Here is a 19,053-nt window from a genome sequence, read left to right as displayed (position 1 = left end):
CTCTTGTCCTGACCTTTGTGGCAGGAAAGAATAATATTTCTCTGTCTTTTTTATGGCAGCCTTTCAAGTATTTGAAGACTACTATCATGTCCCTGCCCTTATCCTCTTTTCCAAACTAAACATGCCGAGTTCCTTCAGCCTTTGCTCATATGGCTTTGCATTCCATCCCTTTGATCATCTTCGTTGCTCACCTCTGGATCTTTTCCAGTTTCTTTACATCACTGTTGTAACCCTCATTCTGCCGATTCCCCAGGCCCTGCCATCCCAAACCGGGCCATGCCTCTCTTAGGAAATAGTGTATGAGAAGATACCTGTCTGCAAAGTGCCATGCACACCTACGGCCCTGTAAACTAGCAAATAGGAATGAGTTGGGGTTAAAGCACACAACTGGGAGTTAGGAGATTTTTCGTCCCTGGCGTGGTCACTTATCTCCTTTGTCACATCAGCAAGTCACTTTGACCACAGTTTGAAAACACAGAAGCCTAAAGACATTAAGGACTGTGAAGCACTTTGAGATCTACTGATGAAAAGTGCCATAAAATCCATACCCAAATCCACACGTCGGCACCCAAATATGTGGCCTGATGTTCAGAGGTGATGAGCTCCTTTAACTCCCATTGGAAAAACTGGACACTTAAATAGATGCCTGAACATAGATTTAGGTGCTTAGTTTGGGGCACACAAACTTGAAGATTTGGGCTGTAACCTCTCTATTCCTCAGTTTCCCCATCTATGAAACAGAGATGGTGGTGCTTATCCACTTCATAAAGCGCTGCAGAAAGGTACTACTATATTACTAATACACTGAAGTTCATGCCAGCACATGGAGATCCAAAGTGAAGAAAACTTTGTTCGTGTCCATGCAGAGCACCAAACAGCTGGACTGTGCATCATACTCGACTGTATCACAGGTTGGTTTGCTCCAAAAGAACTGGGAAGCAAACCAGAATGTGGCAAATGCATCTGAGCAGGAAATGCCTGTTATCGTGTGTCTCTAGTGACCAAGGAAAGATGGGGCCTAAAGGCAAGACCATCTGCAATGAGATTTATACTATCCGTGAAAGCTTTTACTGGACCCTCCATAAACCCAGCCTTCAACTGGAACCTGGCTAAGAAAGCTTCAGAAAAGATGGACTGTCTTCCTTTCCGATTCTGAGAGGAGCCTTTGGTGTCCCGGTGGGATCTAAAAGTAGCAGAGCGACACAAGGACGAGAAAAGCAATCAATTGGCGACAGCCGTTTTGCACAAGACCCTCTTAGCTTTTGGCGTCTGGCAGCCCAACTTCTGCACTCACCCTGGGTTCAAAGAAAGGCAGAGGAAAGGGTTGCTGATGGTATAAACAGGAACAGTGCTAGCAGCGTTTATTTCCCTCCCCCCGCAATTGGTTTTCAATACACAGATGATAGAACAAGAGGGACGTTCAAGATGCCCAGCATCAGACACTGAGTGCTTAGGCCATTCCTTCACCTCCTGGCCTGGGCTGACTCCCAAGCTTCACTTGGAATCTCCAGAACATTTCTGACTGTCAAGAGAGGATGGCTGCCGGGTGGAGAACTCTGTGCAGGATGTCATCACGGCGCCGGCCGGGGCACTCTGCTCTGTATTGCTGTGGGCACTTCTGACGTTGCCCCACGAGCATGTTCCCACCATGGCTTGTGGTTGTAGTTACACAAGTCCAGACCCTGGGCCAGTTCTAGGGGTGGACAAGCAGGGCACCAGCTTCCAGCAACAGTGCTGTGTGGCTTGGTGTTTGTTTTCTTTTGCTTCGCTTATTGGCTGGCCCTGAGTTTTTTGGGAGTGGGTTGGAGTGTGGGGGGGAGGGCAGGGGAAAGAGGGGGCTGTTTGCCAAAAATGGATTCTACCCTGGGTGGCAAAACAGCTTGTTCTTGTCCAGAACAAGGCAAGCCCTGCCTGCCTGAGTGGAGAGGTTCATAAAATCCTGGAGCTCTGGAGGGCAGGGTCCCTGGAGCACAGCTTTGCACTGGCTCTCATCACACTCTCCCGGGACATGGAAGGTGGGGTTGAGGACAAAGAGGGAGTGAGTTGGGGAAGGAAAACCACTGGTGAGTCTGTGATTAGACTGATCAACCGTCTGCACCTCCTTCCCCTTAGAGCAGTGGTTCCCAAACTTTAACAACCGGTGAACCCCTTTCACTAAAACGTCAAGTCTCTCCTAAAATGAATATTTCCAGGGATTTTCTCCTTTACCTGAGTATAGATTATAAAAGTAGTGATCTTGGAAATATAAAATTTGTTTTTATGACAGGCTTATTACACACTATTTATTATTAATTATTATTTATCATTACAATATTTTTATTACATTCTGAAAACGGCAACACTTTTCCAAGATCTCACTTTCGTAACTTGTATCACTTTGAATAAGCCTGTTCTAAGACAAGGCTCCTAGGTTTCATCAAGGAGTATCAGATGTGAAACAACATGAAGGGATTTAAGAAGCCAACTCAAAGAGTTCCTCCTACACAAGCAGTCAGGTCTTGAGCAGTCCAGGCAAACAACGCACGTTACAACAAAGCTTAAACTTGTTCTTCATAATAATTTTAAAAACAACACTAGCTGCCTCTTTAATTTTAAAAACAGCAAAAAATATCCACCTCCCTTTTCATTTCTTATAAGGAGTCTTGAAGTTTAAATCTCCTCAGTGTGATAGATATGCTTGCTTTGATCTGCTTAGCTCTTGGAAGTCCAGGGTCTCCGGGCTGCTGGCCCCATGCTGCCCAGGGCCCCTAGGGACAGCTCTGTCCTCCATTAGGGAATTTTTTCCCGAAAACCCCCTGTAACATTTTGCGAACTCCCATGGATTCACGAACCCCAGTTTGGGAACCACTGCCTTAGAGGGACTGGGGGTGCACACGGGCTGCATTAGTATGCACAAAGTGGTGCTCAGAGACCAAGATGATGGGCATCTCAGAAATACCATTGATAGGTAGATCTACTCCATGTGTGTGACCTGGGGAATTTCCCAGGATCCCCTGAGTGCTGGTCCTGTTTACTCGGGGCAGGGGCAGGGAATTTAGCCCAGTGTCACCAGGCAATGTTAGATTTGCTAGGGAATCAATTTACCAGCCATTAGGGGAATCCCACTGAAATCCTGCAGGAAATAAAGGACAGTTCTCTCCTGCAGAGCATGAAGATATTGAAGCCGCATGGCCTGTTAAACCCTGTTGGCAGCACACAACACTTTCCTGGGTCACAAACTTAGCAGGGGGATCATACAACCACAAGGAAGGATGGAGCAGTGGCAGTAGGCCAGCAAGGCATGCTACTTCAGCCCCTTTCTGCTGCGCCAGAACCCCTAGAGCTGCCCCGAGATTAGATGACCTCTGTTGCTGAGAGGTAAAATGTAATAGGAAATGGACCTGATAAGAGATCAGCATCCCGTAAATGAAGGCATGCTGCCTGTGTGTCAAAGCCCAGAATATTTCACAAAACCCTACAGACCCCTCTCACGTGAACCGGGGAGCTCTTAAAGGAGCAGTGCAGGTAAAGGGAGGAACATTCTGGTCTAATAGGGTTATCTGCTTAACATGTTTCTATAGGATTATTTTCTATGGGCTGATTTCCTTCCAGTCTCTGTTTGCTATGAACAGGCTGGAAGGAAACTAAATTGCTATTTGAAATGTTACTCTGTGATTCAACATTCAATTCCCCCTCCTCCCTTTGCAACCCTAGTTATCCTTTCATCTGGCTTCTGCTTGTTTTATAGTCTCTTTGAATTGTGTTGACCTGTTTCTTCATGGGTGGGAGGGTTTATTTATTTAAAAACCCTTTTTACTTATTGCAGAAGTAGCCTGTCTCTCTATCGCTGCTTAAGTGGAATGGTCTTTATTACTGTTATTTATTTTTCACACCTATTTGGGTTTAGAGGTAATCCTCAGACACCATCTCACCAATTCTTCCTTCAATGTTTCCTAACTTTCCTCAGTAGATTTCTCACTGACTGCTGACTGTAAATCAAAATCCCTCAGGCATATTTTTTGTTAATTCTTATTTCCTAGAGTCAGAACCTTGATATGGAAATCCAGGCATCTCGTTAGGGATAAGGAAGCTCTCTCTCTCTCTCTCTCCAATCATTTCCTTACTTATTTCGTACGTGAGATGAACCCATCAGAAAAATATCTTCCTACAGAAATATATCCTGCATAGCAGAGACCTGGTTTTTATTTCATTTCTGAAGGTAGGGAAGGTGAGGATGAGAGGAGAACATGCAGGTGTTCCATTGCCGCAGCGATAAGCTGAGTAGCTAGGGGTGGAAGGAAGGTCTAGTGGCTAGTGCAGTGGACTGGGACTCAGGTGATCTGGATGCGATTCCCAGCTCAGCTGCAGGCTCCCTCTCTGAACTTGGACAAGTCACTTTATCGCTCTGGGCCTCAGTTCCCCAGGTATAGAACATGGGGGATTTTTGGGCGTTAATCCATTTATTATTTGAGTCCCCCCGATGCAGGCCACGTAAGTATCTAGATAGAGTTCAGTCCAGAGTTAGTCTGGATTGACTCCAGGCTAACAGAGAGCAGAATCTAGCCCTCGAAGTAGATTCTTGGAACCAACAGTTTCAGTGGGATGTTTTGGATATGGGCCAAATTTTCAAAAGCAGGCACTTGCCTTGGGCCAGTAAGCAGAGCTGTGCAGCCATCATGAGCAGGGATGTGTGAAATGTTGCTTTAGATCCAGCTGGGATGGCACTCACTGACATTCTGCATTAAACCAGAAACCAGAGGCGAAGAGCCATTCCCCTGTGCAATTCTGTCTGATTGGCGCATGTCGCTAGAGCGCTGTTTCTCAGGCACTGCTCCGTCTTCCTGTGGGAGCTGCAGGTTCCCTTTGGCGTGTGCCTCCCGTGTGCACTTTTGGGTCAAAGTGGCTGGTTTTGAATATTTGCCCCTTGGACATTTCCTGATTTTGTGAATTTTCCAAGGACTCTTTTTCTCCACCGAAGTGCTTTGCTTTGTTGCACCAGGATGCCACAAACAGCATTTCTTGGCTGTAACAAGGAAGAGCAGTTGCCATAACTTGGGGTCTTTAAGGGGAGGATAAAGTGTAGGATCTTGAATGACTGGATCAAGAGGAATAAATGGTCCATTTTCAGAATGGAGAGAGGTAAATAGTGGTGTTCCACAGGGGCCCAGTGCTGTTCAACATGTTCATAAATGATCTGGAAAAAAGGGACAAACAGTGGGGTGGCAAGGTCTGCAGATGATATAAAATTGCTCAAGGTAGTTAAGTCCAAAGTGACTGCGAAGAGTCACAAAGGGATCTCACAAAACTGGGTGACTGGGCAACAAAATGGCAGGTGAAATTCAACGTTGATACATGGAAAGTAATGCGCATTGGAAAACAATCCCAACTATACATACAAATGACACAGATAATTGGGTCTAAATTAGCTGTGACCACTCAAGAAAGTTCTTGGAGTCATTGTGGATCGTTCTCTGAAAACATCCGCTCAGCGTGCTGTGGCAGTCAAAACAGCTACTAGGAAAGGGATAGATAATAAGACAGAAAATATCACAATGCCTCTCTATAAATCCATGGTACCCCACACCTTGAATACTGCCTGCAGACCTGGGTGCTCCATCTCAAAAAAGATATATTAGAATTGGAAAAAGTTCGGAGAAGGGCAACAAAAATGATTAGGGGTCTGGAACAGCTTCCGTATGAGGAGAGATTAAAAAGACTGAGACTTTTCATCTTGGGAAAGAGACAGCTAAGAGGGGATATGACTGGTGGGGAGAAAGTGAATAAGAAAATTGTATTTACTCCTTCACATAACATAAGAACCAGGGGTCACCCAATGACATTAATAGGCAGCAAGTTTAAAACAAACAAAAGGAAGCATTTCTTCACACAAGGCACAGGCAACCTGTGGAACTCATTGTCAGGGGATGTTCAGAAAAGAACTAGATAAGTTCATGTAGGATAGGTCAATCAATGGCTATTAGCCAAGATGGTCAGGGATGCAACACCATGCTCTGAGTGTCCATAACTTCTGTTTGTCAGAAGCTGGGAGTGAACGACAGGGGATGGATCACTCGGTGACTGCCTGTTCTGTCCATTCCCTCTGAAGCACCTGGCATTGGCCACTGTCAGAAGACAGGATACTGGGATAGATGGACCTTCGGTCTGACCCAGTATGGCCGTTCTTATGTTCTTAAATAGCTCTATAATACCAAGGCAATATTCCATTCTCCTTGGTAGAGATTCTCTTCTTGTTAGACTTGAACAGTATGTGCAGGGGAGGCTCACCATGGAAGGAGAGGATTTTGGGAATGTCCCCATCACATGAGATGTTTGAAAGTGGACTGGATGCATGAGATTTTACTGCAGAAGGAGACCTGCCCTGGCTGCATGGGTGAAAGGAGTAGCTGGACTTAAGAATCTCTTCCATCTATGATTCTATCACTTATCCACACGGCAGCTCATTTATTACCTTGTAAAACAGAGCATCCCTTCCTTTTCTCTCTTTAAATAGGAAAATTAGCTTTATTGACCAAATAAACCTTGTAAATGAAAATATCAAATATCTTCAATATGGATTTCTTTACGGTGGCTGATATATGATCTAATAGAAAGGTATAAAACCCTTTAATCAGAATAAAAGGAGAAAGGCCATGATGCTGTTTAAAAATCCCTCCAAGGAATATTTTTTTACGCCTCTGCCTAATGTACTAGCAATGTTTGCTTAGGCAAAGTGTATCAAGGAATGCCTGAAATATCACGACACAGAAATGTTCTGTTTGCTTTGCAATGACATTGAAAGAAGTCTGAATAGGACAGGAGTGGATCAATAAAAGGTATCCACATACTGCCCCAAACAGCCTAATCAGACATCAGCTGAACGGGAAGAAGTTTAACATTTGTGCTGCCGAATGGCACTATGTGACCCTGTCAGAGTTCCTTCCCCACTCTGAACTCTCAGGTACAGAGGTGCGGACCTGCATGAAAGAGCCCCTAAGCTTATTCTTGCCAGCTTAGGTTAAAAACTTTCCCAAGGTACAAACTTTGCCTTGTCCTTGAACAGTATGCTGCCACCACCAAGCGTTTTAAAAAAAGAACAGGGAAAGAGCTCACTTGGAGATGTCTTCCCGCAAAATATCCCCCCCAAGCCCTACACCCCCTTTCCTGGGGAAGGCTTGATAAGAATCCTCACCAATTTGTACAGGTGAACACAGACCCAAACCCTTGGACCTTAAGAACAATGAATAATCAATCAGGTTCTTAAAAGAAGATTTTTAATTAAAGAAAAGGTAAAAGAATCACCTCTGTAAAATCAGGATGGTAAATATCTTACAGGGTAATCAGATTCAAAACATAGAGAAACCCTCTAGGCAAAACCTTAAGTTACAAAAAGACACAAAAGCAGGAATATACATTCCCTCCAGCACAGCTTATTTTACCAGCCATTAAACAAAAGGAAATCTAATTCACTTCTAGCTAGATTACTTACTAATTTAACAGGAGTTGTAAGGCTGCATTCCTGATCTGTTCCCGGCAAAAGCATCCCACAGACAGATCCTTTGTCCCCACCCCCGCCTCCAGATTTGAAAGTATCTTGTCTCCTCTATACAACCGCATTTGCTCCAACCCCTCAGACAGAGACAAACACCTACAAAATCTCTATCAAGCGTTCTTACAACTACAATACCCACCTGCTGAAGTGAAGAAACAGATTGACAGAGCCAGAAGAGTACCCAGAAGTCACCTACTACAGGACAGGCCCAACAGAGAAAATAACAGAACGCCACTAGCCGTCACCTTCAGCCCCCAACTAAAACCCCTCCAACGCATCATCAAGGTTCTACAACCTATCCTGAAGGACGACCCATCACTCTCACAGATCTTGGGAGACAGGCCAGTCCTTGGTTACAGACAGCCCCCCAACCTGAAGCAAATACTCACCAACAACCACATACCACAGAACCACTAACCCAGGAACCTATCCTTGCAACAAAGCCCGTTGCCAACTGTGCCCACATTTCTATTCAGGGGACACCATCACAGGGCCTAATAACATCAGCCACACTATCAGAGGCTCGTTCACCTGCACATCTCCCAATGTGATATATGCCATCATGTGCCAGCAATGCCCCTCTGCCATGTACATTGGCCAAACTGGACAGTCTCTACATAAAAGAATAAATGGACACAAATCAGATGTCAAGAACTATAACATTCAAAAACCAGTTGGAGAACACTTCAATCTCTTTGGTCAGTTGATTACAGACCTAAAAGTGGCAATCCTTCAACAAAAAAATCTTCAAAAACAGACTCCAACGAGAGACTGCTGAATTGGAATTAATTTGCAAACTGGACACAATTAACTTAGGCTTGAACAAAGACTGGGAGTGGATGTGTCATTACACAAAGTAAAACTATTTCCCCATGTTTATTCCCCCTCCTCCCCCACTGTTCCTCACACGTTCTTGTCAACTGCTGGAAATGGCCCACCTTGATTATCACTACAAAAGTTTTTTTTTCTCTCCTGCTGGTAATAGCTCACCTTACCTGATCACTCTGGTTACAGTCTGTATGGTAGCACCCATTGTTTCATGTTCTCTGTGTATATAAAATCTCCCCACTGTATTTTCCACTGCATGCATCCGCTGAAGTGAGCTGTAGCTCACAAAAGCTTATGCTCTAATAAATTTGTTATTCTCTAAGGTGCCACAAGTCCTCCTGTTCTTTTTGCGGATCCAGACTAACACGGCTGCTACTCTGAAGGCTTGAGAGCTGCCTAGCCCTTGTGCTGGTTCTCTGCACAGGGGCAAATGTCAGCATCACCCAAAGCTGACATTTGTTCTCATATGAACTGTCTGGCCAACAGTCTCGGTTAACAGAGCTATTGGTAGGAGTCAGGATCAGTTTTGAGCAAGTCACTAAGAGACCCACATGGCTGATGCGTTTCCAGTGAATAGCTTGTCTGCCATGTGGGACCCCCATGTGGCTAAAAGGTTTCATTCTGCAGGGCTGCCAGTCCAGCATCGTTCACCAACACAACACTCCCTCGGCACAGACTTATTTAAAGCATCGTCCTTATCCAGTCTAGTGCCGATGGAACCGTCGGCTCCAATGCATGTTTTCCAGCTCAAACAAGACACATTAGAATTGGAACTGGTACAGGGAAGGGCAACACAAAGGATTAGGGGTGTGAAACTGCTTCCATATGAGGAAAGGCTGAAAAAACAAAGGCTGTACAACATGGACAAGAGATGACCAAAGGGCGGATTTGATAAAGGCCTGTAAAAGCATGAGTGGTGCGGAGAAAACGAATAGTGAAGTGTTATTTACCCCTTCACATTCAATAAGAACCGGGGTCACCTGATGAAATGAATAGGCAGCAGGTTTAAAACAAACACAAGGATGTATTTCTTCACACAGTGCACAGTCAACCCGTGGAACTCATTGCCAGGAGATGTTGCGAAGGCCAAAAGCGTAACTGGGTTAAAAAAGGAACTAGATAAGTTCAAGAAGGAGAGGGCCATCAACAGCGATTAGCCCAGACGATCAGGAATGCAATTCCACACTCTAAGTGTCCCTAAACCTCTAGCTGCTAGAAGCTGGGTGTGGACAACAGGGGATGGATCACTCGATAATTGCCCTGTTCTGTTCATTCCCTCTGGGGCACCTGGCACTGCCCAATGTCAAAAGACAGGATACTGGGCTGGCGGGAACACTGGTCTGATCCAGCACCGCTATTCTTATGTTCTGTGCCACATGCAATACCAACGTGCTTGCAGATGAACTGAATTGTTATGTTTCTAAGAAGAATGGGTTGACTGACCCTCCGAAGGCAGCGAATTTCCTGGAAAGCCCTTTAATAAGCAGCACTGCATTTTCTGCCTTGTGGACTTTATAATGGCAGCTGCTTTACAATAACCAAATGAACAGATAAAGCCCATTAATCTTATTTATTCAGCTGCCACGTGCTCCTGAATATCTATCTTCCCCAGACGCTGGTGTGAAAAAGATCATTTCTGACACACAGAGGGGGAAATCCGTTATACAGCTCCCTGGCTTGGTTTCGTCTTCAAGGATACGCTGCAAGTGCCTGTGACAATGGAATGAGCAAACGGAGCAGTGGCCTAGGAACGTGAAGGAATTTAACACTTTTGAGTCTGGTCATGGGAAGGTGGGGCTGGGAGGCCAGGAATCCTGGGTTCTTGTCCCGGCGATCTCACTGACTCATTTAGCTCACTGGCCTGTAGACCTCACCCATTCAGTGTGGCACTCTGGCTCCCCATTAGTGGTGGCTGTGATGTACGTAGAGGCTGATGAATCTGCTACAGCCAGGACTAACAGACATTGGCTTGTTCACTCAGGTAATAGAGGATCGTGCACTGAGATCCAGAGTTTCCTGGTTCAGTTCCTGTTGTCAGTGGTTCCAGATGTATGGCATTATACAGCCACAACATTATTATTAGGGGCCTTGTTGTAGTAGGCACTGAGATATATAAAGATCTTACTATTTAATTAGGCAAGAGAGACAAAGGTGGGAGGGGACAAAAGAGGCACAGAAAGATGAAGAGACCTGCACAAGATCACACAACAGGTCAGTGGCAGGAATAGAAGCCAGGTCTCTTGACTCCTAACCTCCTGTCCAGTTCATGAGATCACATTGAATTTGGATGATCATCCCTACCTCTGCATTGAGATAAGTAGAGCTGGTTGGAAATTTTCAAACAGAAAAATGTTTTTCAGCTGAAAAATGCTGGTTCACCACCTAAAAAGTGAAATATTTCACAGCAATGTGTCAATTTTGATAAAATTTCATTGAGAAAAAAATCAGAAAGGTGTGTCCCAATAAGGTCAACACATTCCATTCCAACCTCTTTGGCATGGACCATTTCAATTTTCCATTTCCAAAGGACCTTTTGTTTCAATTTGGTTTATATTATATATATAAATAAACGGTCAAAACCAGAAATAAACATTTGGTCAGCCCCAAATTATTTTTTTCCTTCCCAGATTTCAGTTTGCAGGATTTTTTTCCATTCCATTTCAAAATGGAAGCAATTTAAAAATCACAGAATGTCTCGCAAAAGGGAAAATCCCATTCCTGTCCAGCTGTAGGATTCAGTTTCCTTCTCTCTTGGGTTCAGGTGGCAGAGATGGGAGTAGTCGGGGTTTGAAAAAGGACATCTCTTCTTCAAGAGTGTTTCACTCCCAATCCTCTGAAGTGCTTCATGGTAACACTGGGCAGGGACCGGGACAATCATACTCTCTCTCTTTTTACGTGCCTCTAGTATTTTGGAAAAACAGGGACGTTTTTGTGTACTGCCTGGTGTGGATAAGCAAGGCTGAGTGGTGAGAAAAGTGACTCTGGCAGTGAGCATGACAAATGCAGCCCCAGCTTTGTGGAGGGGGAAAGAGCACCATAAAAACATTGAGAAACAGGTTAAAATAGCATCAGCTAAAATGAGATGTTTCCCAGAGGTGGCCAATCTGACTGGGCTAGAAAAAGCATCCACATGACAATGTTCTTTGTTGTGCACGGTGACAGCTAAATACCATCTTTTGCTAGACATGTGTATGGAGGAAGAAATAGAGGGAGACATAGATAGAAACACCTTTATTTTTGTTCTCTAAAGTGCCAGGGTTTCTTTCCCACCCCCCGCCTTGCTATGTCATAGCACAAGGCTTGTATTTAGTTGTGACACTCAGACTATCTTTCGCAGACCTGAAGAAGAGCTCTGGGTAGCTCGAAAGCTTGTCTCTCTCGCCAACAGAAGTTGGTCCAAGAACAGCTATTACCTCACCCACCTTGTCTCTCTAATATCCTGGAACCAACCCGACCACAACAACACTGCAAAGAGCACAAGGATGTCACTTACAGCAGGGGCTCTCCACCTTTCCAGACTACTGTACCCCTTGCAGGAATCTGATTTGGCTTGCGTACCCCCAAGTTTCACCTCACATAAAAACTACTTGCTTACAAAACCAGACATAAAAATACAAAAGTGTCTCAGCACACCAGTACTGAACAATGGCTGACTTTCTCATTTTTACCATATAATTGTAAAACAAATCAATTGGAATATAAATATTGTACTTACATGTCTGTGTATAGTATATACAGCAGTATAAACAAGTCATTGCCTGTATGAAATTTTAGTTTGTACTGACTTGGCTAGTGCTTTTTATGCAGCCTGTTGTAAAACTAGGCAAATTTCTTGATGAGTTGCTGTCCCCCCTGGAAGATCCCTGAGTACTCCCAGGGGTACACGTACCCCTAGTTGAGAATCACTGACTTATAGTTTGCCATGATTGTCAGTGCAGCAGGAATCATGCTGGAAGCTGAATTGTTTTCTCCATGTTGTGAGCAAACGAGTCCAGGTCAATATAGATGGGGGCAAGTTTGTGTGTGTCCCAGGAGAGGGAAGGGACCGTAGCCAGAGGATTTCAGATCTTGTCTCCATCCTCCCCTGGCTCTCTGGTATCGTTACGCATCCTTAATACATCTGCATTAGGGATGATTTACAGCCTGCTGCTGCGAGTGGAAGTCCCAGCTGAAGATTCAATCTTCAGCCCGAGCTTTCAGATGTTAATCACCCTGGCATTTGGGCTGGCAACCTCCTAGGCAATCAGGGAACAAAGAGACCTGAGGGAGCCAGGCAGGGGAATTGGAGTTGTCCCTCATTGTTTAAGTCCGGGCCGCCTTCTCACTCAGAAACACCGGATGCTTATAGACCCTCCCTCCATGGGAATCTGCCAGCAGGTTGTTGGTGGTGGGGAAAATCAGAGCAGGACCCAGAATGAATCATCTGGGGCGGAGGGGATGCGGGTCTCCCTCAGACAGGCTGGGATTGGTGGGGCACCAGGTTTGGGAGCAGGAGATCGGAGGCCCAAGGCTGGCTGGGCCAGATCAAACGTCACTTGGATTTCTGCAATTGCTTGAGGCACAAGGGGCCAGGTTGTCCCAAGAGCTCGGGATGCTGAGTGCTCTTTTGTGGCTGTAATGGTCACCCCGGGAACTGAGGGTGTGGAGCACTTTTGGACACACTGGCCCCAGCGGCAGGCGCTGAATGGGCGGACATCTGGCCCAGAGCTGTTGGGAGAAATGTCTCACCTGTGGCATGGGGGAAGCTTGCCCTGCTGCTTCCTGATCCAGGGATGAACAGAGCCCTCTTGTCACCACAGCTGCTGCCATGCTCCTCGAGCACCTTTCACTAATTGTCCTCGAAGGAACGCTGCCTGTTCAGTGCACAGATGCAGTGACACATCTGTGCTACGGCAAGCGGGAGTTATGTGACGGTGCGGCACAGGAACAAAGGGATTGCTATACTAGTTCAGACCAATGGTCCACCCAGTCCTGCCGCCAGCCACGGCCAGCACCAGATGCTTCAGAGGAAGATGCTGCAGGAGCACTTCTGGGATAAACTATCTTCAGGGAAAGTTTCTACCTGATCCCCTAAAGTTAGAGGTGGCCTCACGTCCTGGAGCATCAGTGTTTACATCCCCTGCAACACTGCTGGACAGATGCCTGTGGAAGTGCCAATGAGAGGTGGCCACTCCCTAAGCAAGGCAGATACTGATGACAAACAAGCATAGCCCCAATTCAAACCACGTGAAGAGTATTAGATTTTAAAGCCAGCAGGAATCTAGTTCAATCTCCTGTACATCACAGGACAGAGAATTTCATCCAGTTATTGAGCCCATTAACTTGTGATTGGTAAATCGTATTTTCCAGACAGGCATCCTGTCTTCATGGAGAATCCACCACTTGCAGTAGTTAATCACCCTCACTGTTAGAAGTTTATGCCTTTATTTCTAACTTGAATTTGCCTGGCTTCAGCAGCCAAACATTGGATCTTGTTCTGCCTTTCTCCACTACATGAAAGAGCCCTTTAGTATCTGGTATTTTGTCCCCATGAAGGCATTTATACATTGGAATTGAGGCACTTCTTGATCCTCTTTGCGCTCAGTTGAACAGACTGAGATCTTTAAATCTCTCAACGGAAGGCATTTTCTCCTGCCCCCAAATAATTTCTGTGGCTCTTTTCTACTCCCTCTCCAACTTTGCAACATCCTCTTTACAATGTGGACACCTGAACTGGATGCATTATTCCAGATCACAGGGCTGGCTTCAACCAAGCTCTTGCTACTCAGGTCTGAGCCTCGGCTAAACAGCTTCCCCACAGTTCACTCTCTCCCTTCTGAGTCGATGGCATCTAGAGCAGAATAATTAGCTCCATCTGAGCTGAGGCTTCCTAGTGCCTGCATTAACTCCTTTCCTACTTTGTGGGTGCATAAACCCCAGCTAAGTGCCCACACAGATGACAATGGCAGGCACTTTAGAAATGCATGCGATCATGTGAAATAACCTGGGGAATATGTGTGACCAGGCTACGCTATGTTTTAGTACCATGGGCTAATGGCTAAGGCAGGGGATGGGGACTCAGGAGACCTAAAGTCAATTCCCACTCTGCCACTGATCTGGTGTATGCCCTTGGGTATGTTACTTCACCTTCCTATGCTTCCACTTCCCATTCCAAGCTCTTTGGGGTAGTGTGTATCTCTTGCTATGAATGTGTGACGTACTAGGCACAATGGGACTCCAATGTCAGCTGGGACCACTGTCTTCTATAGAAATACAAACAACAACTGTATGCTATTTCCTTCTGTTAAAATCAATTTGCCCTAAGAAAGAGCGGATCCATATTTTATGGTAATAATAATAATATGCTGATTTATAGGGCATGTTTCATCCAAGGATCTAAATCACCAAAGTGAGTAAGTAGTTTTCTCCTTTTTATCAACAGGGAAACCAAGGCACAGAGAAATGACATGACAAGTCAGTGGAAGATTGTGGGGCAGAACCCACAACTCCTCAGCCAGCTAGATCCCTAAGCTAACCATCGGCCTCCCCACGCTGCCATTTTCCTCTGGCATGAGAAGTCTTAGGGACAAGTGACTTTGGTTGCAAACTGCTCCAGTACATCACACCTCGGGAAGGTGTGTCTCACATCGCTTCACATAAAAGGATTCTATTATTTGTGCGGCTGCAGGTGTGATTTAAATAATTGCATTTGTGCTCGCAGGCCTTCCCCTGTTGGCAAAGGTACTCAAGCATTGAAGCAATGAATTGCCAGCCATAAAAGTGCAATCTGAAGAGGTGACCTCCACAGCCTGTGCAGTAGCCCACTGTTAATCTGCTTAAACACAACATTTTCACTTGACTGTATGAGAACCTGGCAAATCATTAGCCGAGGAGGGAGGGATCTGGATTTGCTGAGGAGACAATATTTTGGAAGTTTGAAAGCTCAGAGCTCCAGCCCCAGTGACCTTAATGAACCGTTTTGATGAAAGACTCTGAACTGCCTCAGTTCTGTCAGTTTGCAAATTTCGTCCGTGCTAGAGATGCATGAAATTTGAGTGATTATCAAGAGCAGGGTGCTGTGAACCAGGAACTTCTGATCCAGACTCACTTTATGATCTCAAGTAAATCCTTTCCCACTTTGTGCCTCAGTTTCCCTGCCTATGAAATGGGGATAATACTCCTTTTTTGAAGATTCATGAGCCATTATTATTTAAAGGTTTAAGGCTCAGTTCAGGCAAGCAGTTGAACGCTGGTCTGCCCCGGTTTAACAAAACACAGGGACACTGCTTATTTGAGGCCTGCCCTTGCTCTGATTAGGTCGATGGAAGTTTTGCCACGGATTTAAATGGGAGCAGCACTGGGCCCTTGCTTGCTTTCTGCATCACCTGCGTGTCTAGGTGCATGCTAGTCAGAGCAGCACTGGTGTCATAGAATCATAGAATATCAGGGTTGGAAGGGACCCCAGAAGGTCATCTAGTCCAACCCCCTGCTCGAAGCAGGACCAATTCCCAGTTAAATCATCCCAGCCAGGGCTTTGTCAAGCCTGACCTTAAAAACCTCTAAGTAAGGAGATTCTACCACCTCTCTAGGTAACGCATTCCAGTGTTTCACCACCCTCTTAGTGAAAAAGTTTTTCCTAATATCCAATCTAAACCTCCCCCACTGCAACTTGAGACCATTACTCCTCGTTCTGTCATCTGCTACCATTGAGAACAGTCTAGAGCCATCCTCTTTGGAACCCCCTTTCAGGTAGTTGAAAGCAGCTATCAAATCCCCCCTCATTCTTCTCTTCTGCAGGCTAAACAATCCCAGCTCCCTCAGCCTCTCCTCATAACTCATGTGTTCTAGACCCCTAATCATTTTTGTTGCCCTTCGCTGGACTCTCTCCAATTTATCCACATCCTTCTTGTAGTGTGGGGCCCAAAACTGGACACAGTACTCCAGATGAGGCCTCACCAATGTCGAATAGAGGGGAACGATCACGTCCCTCGATCTGCTCGCTATGCCCCTACTTATACATCCCAAAATGCCATTGGCCTTCTTGGCAACAAGGGCACACTGCTGACTCATATCCAGCTTCTCGTCCACTGTCACCCCTAGGTCCTTTTCCGCAGAACTGCTGCCTAGCCATTCGGCCCCTAGTCTGTAGCTGTGCATTGGGTTCTTCCATCCTAAGTGCAGGACCCTGCACTTATCCTTATTGAACCTCATCAGATTCCTTTTGGCCCAATCCTCCAATTTGTCTAGGTCCTTCTGTATCCTATCCCTCCCCTCCAGCGTATCTACCACTCCTCCCAGTTTAGTATCATCCGCAAATTTGCTGAGAGTGCAATCCACACCATCCTCCAGATCATTTATGAAGATATTGAACAAAACCGGCCCCAGGACCGACCCTTGGGGCACTCCACTTGATACCGGCTGCCAACTAGACATGGAGCCATTGATCACTACCCGTTGAGCCCGACAATCTAGCCAGCTTTCTACCCACCTTATAGTGCATTCATCCAGCCCATACTTCCTTAACTTGCTGGCAAGAATACTGTGGGAGACCGTGTCAAAAGCTTTGCTAAAGTCAAGAAACAATACATCCACTGCTTTCCCTTCATCCACAGAACCAGTAATCTCATCATAAAAGGCGATTAGATTAGTCAGGCATGACCTTCCCTTGGTGAATCCATGCTGGCTGTTCCTGATCACTTTCCTCTCATGCAAGTGCTTCAGGATTGATTCTTTGAGGATTTGAGGTCTGCGGAACCGTTACTCCAGCACGGCCGTTACAAGTTGTCTTGCCCTCTGTGTTAACGAGAAAGCAGCCTTGTTTCCCATCCCCTCTTTGTGCCTCATGAACGTCCTGCTTCTCCCCTCACGAGGGTATTCTGGGGGGTGGGTTGCTGAGCCTTCCCAGATTTCTAAGGCTCCTGCTTAGACTAGAGGCAGGCCATTGTCGTGCAGGATAGTGAAACACCCTAAAGCGTTGATGTTGTTTTCATTTGGAGAGCAGCCAAATAGTCGCTGCTTAAATTCCAGTGCACGTGGAGCAGAACTGTGTAGAACATTGTCACAGTACAGGGCAGCTGTACCCGTATTTCTCCCCCCCCCCCCCGACCCCTGTCTTGATGGTCCCCCAACGGCAAGCACTCCAGGCTCCTGGCTCCCCAGCTTCACCTCTCTTGGGCAGAGACACATGTTTCTCCCGCTTCTGATCGGGGGTTTTGCCAGGTGCACAGCTCCCTGCCTACACCGTGAGATCCCCAGCAAGTCAGGCTGCCTAGGCAGGCCTGCTTGACTTTCTCCTCAGAGGCTATCAACAGTGTAGTTGCCCACAGTTATCCAGGTACCACACAGCCCTTTCTAAGGAAGTACATTTATTCCTAAGGTGAAAACATTACAGAGAAAACATATTACAAATATTAAAGGAACTTACATGTATGCCACTAAGCTTACCAGAAATCGTCCTTTGACTCCAACCTCAGGCTCTGGTAGGAGTCACTCCTTCAGACTCCACCCAAGGGGTTTTTCTCTGTGGTCGCAAGTTCACAACAGTTGTTAGCTCAGAACAAGCACGGCCATGAACCCGAGAGTCACTCCTTTATCCATTTTGAGCAGAGATCCTGAATAGGTAATCAGCCAGACATTAGTCCCTTCCTCAGAGTGATGTTTCAAAAGACTGGGTCTTTGCATAACCAGAGGTAGTAATTTGCATTCACTTCCCCCCAAACATTTCCTAGGAACCCCACTTAATATGTCAGACAGACAAACAAAATTGTTTAAAATAGTCCTTTCCAGCTCATAACCCTTCCCAAGGTTTACACTGGCCATGTCTCCCCTCTAGAGAAGTTATAGATAAGCCCAAAATAATACATAAAGTTTACATTTTTAATACAACGAACACCTAAGATACTTAACTGAATGATGTTTGTCCAGGATATTGCAGGAAATTACCATATCTTTCACAAACATGTTGGTAGATACACTGACGTTGAGGGGCAAGTGTCTAGATTTTACTATGTTTCATTTTGAGAATGTGAAGATCTGGTCCCATGCCCTGTGCCCTCTCTGAATAGCAGGTATCAGGACTGAACTGGCCACACATACACAGGTGTGCAAGAATTATCAAGACACAGGTGAGACAGGGCTCTGGTCTAGGAATCAGGAGATCCAGGTTAATTTCCTGCCTCTGCCACAGACTTCTTGTTTGACTTTGGGCAAGTCCCTTAACCTCTCTGAGCCTCAGTTACCCATCTGGTAGAGGGGGATAATATTTCTTAACCCGGCTATTGCTCTTCTGGGCAGGGACTGTTTCTCAAGGTGTGTATGTGTGTGCAGTGCCCAGCACAACAGGGCCCTGCTCTTGGTGTGGGCCTGTACTATACCATAATACACTTCATAAATAATAATAATACTGACAGGAAGAGATTGGAATCCCAAACTCCTGGATCCGGTTCTCAGGGGTGGTATGAACCTTCTGGGTGACCTTGGACATGGCCCAGGCTCTGTGCCTTCAGTTCACTAATCCATAAAACCGGCAGATTAATATCTACCACCCTCACGTGGATATTGACAGCTCGCATGATTTTCGGGACAGGCACGGGAGGAAAGGTGAGGGAGCTGCACTGCATGTTGGGGAGCCGTACGATTGCTCAGCGCTTCAGTCTGAAACTGGAGAAAAGCCTGTTGAGAGTCTTTGGGTGAAGTTTAGAGGCAGGAGCAACCAGGGG

Source organism: Lepidochelys olivacea, assembly GCF_965140295.1.
Source record: "Lepidochelys olivacea isolate rLepOli2 genome assembly, chromosome: 2".
In the NCBI taxonomy this organism is placed as follows: Eukaryota; Metazoa; Chordata; order Testudines; family Cheloniidae; genus Lepidochelys; species Lepidochelys olivacea.
Note: the sequence above shows the minus strand (reverse complement) of the source record.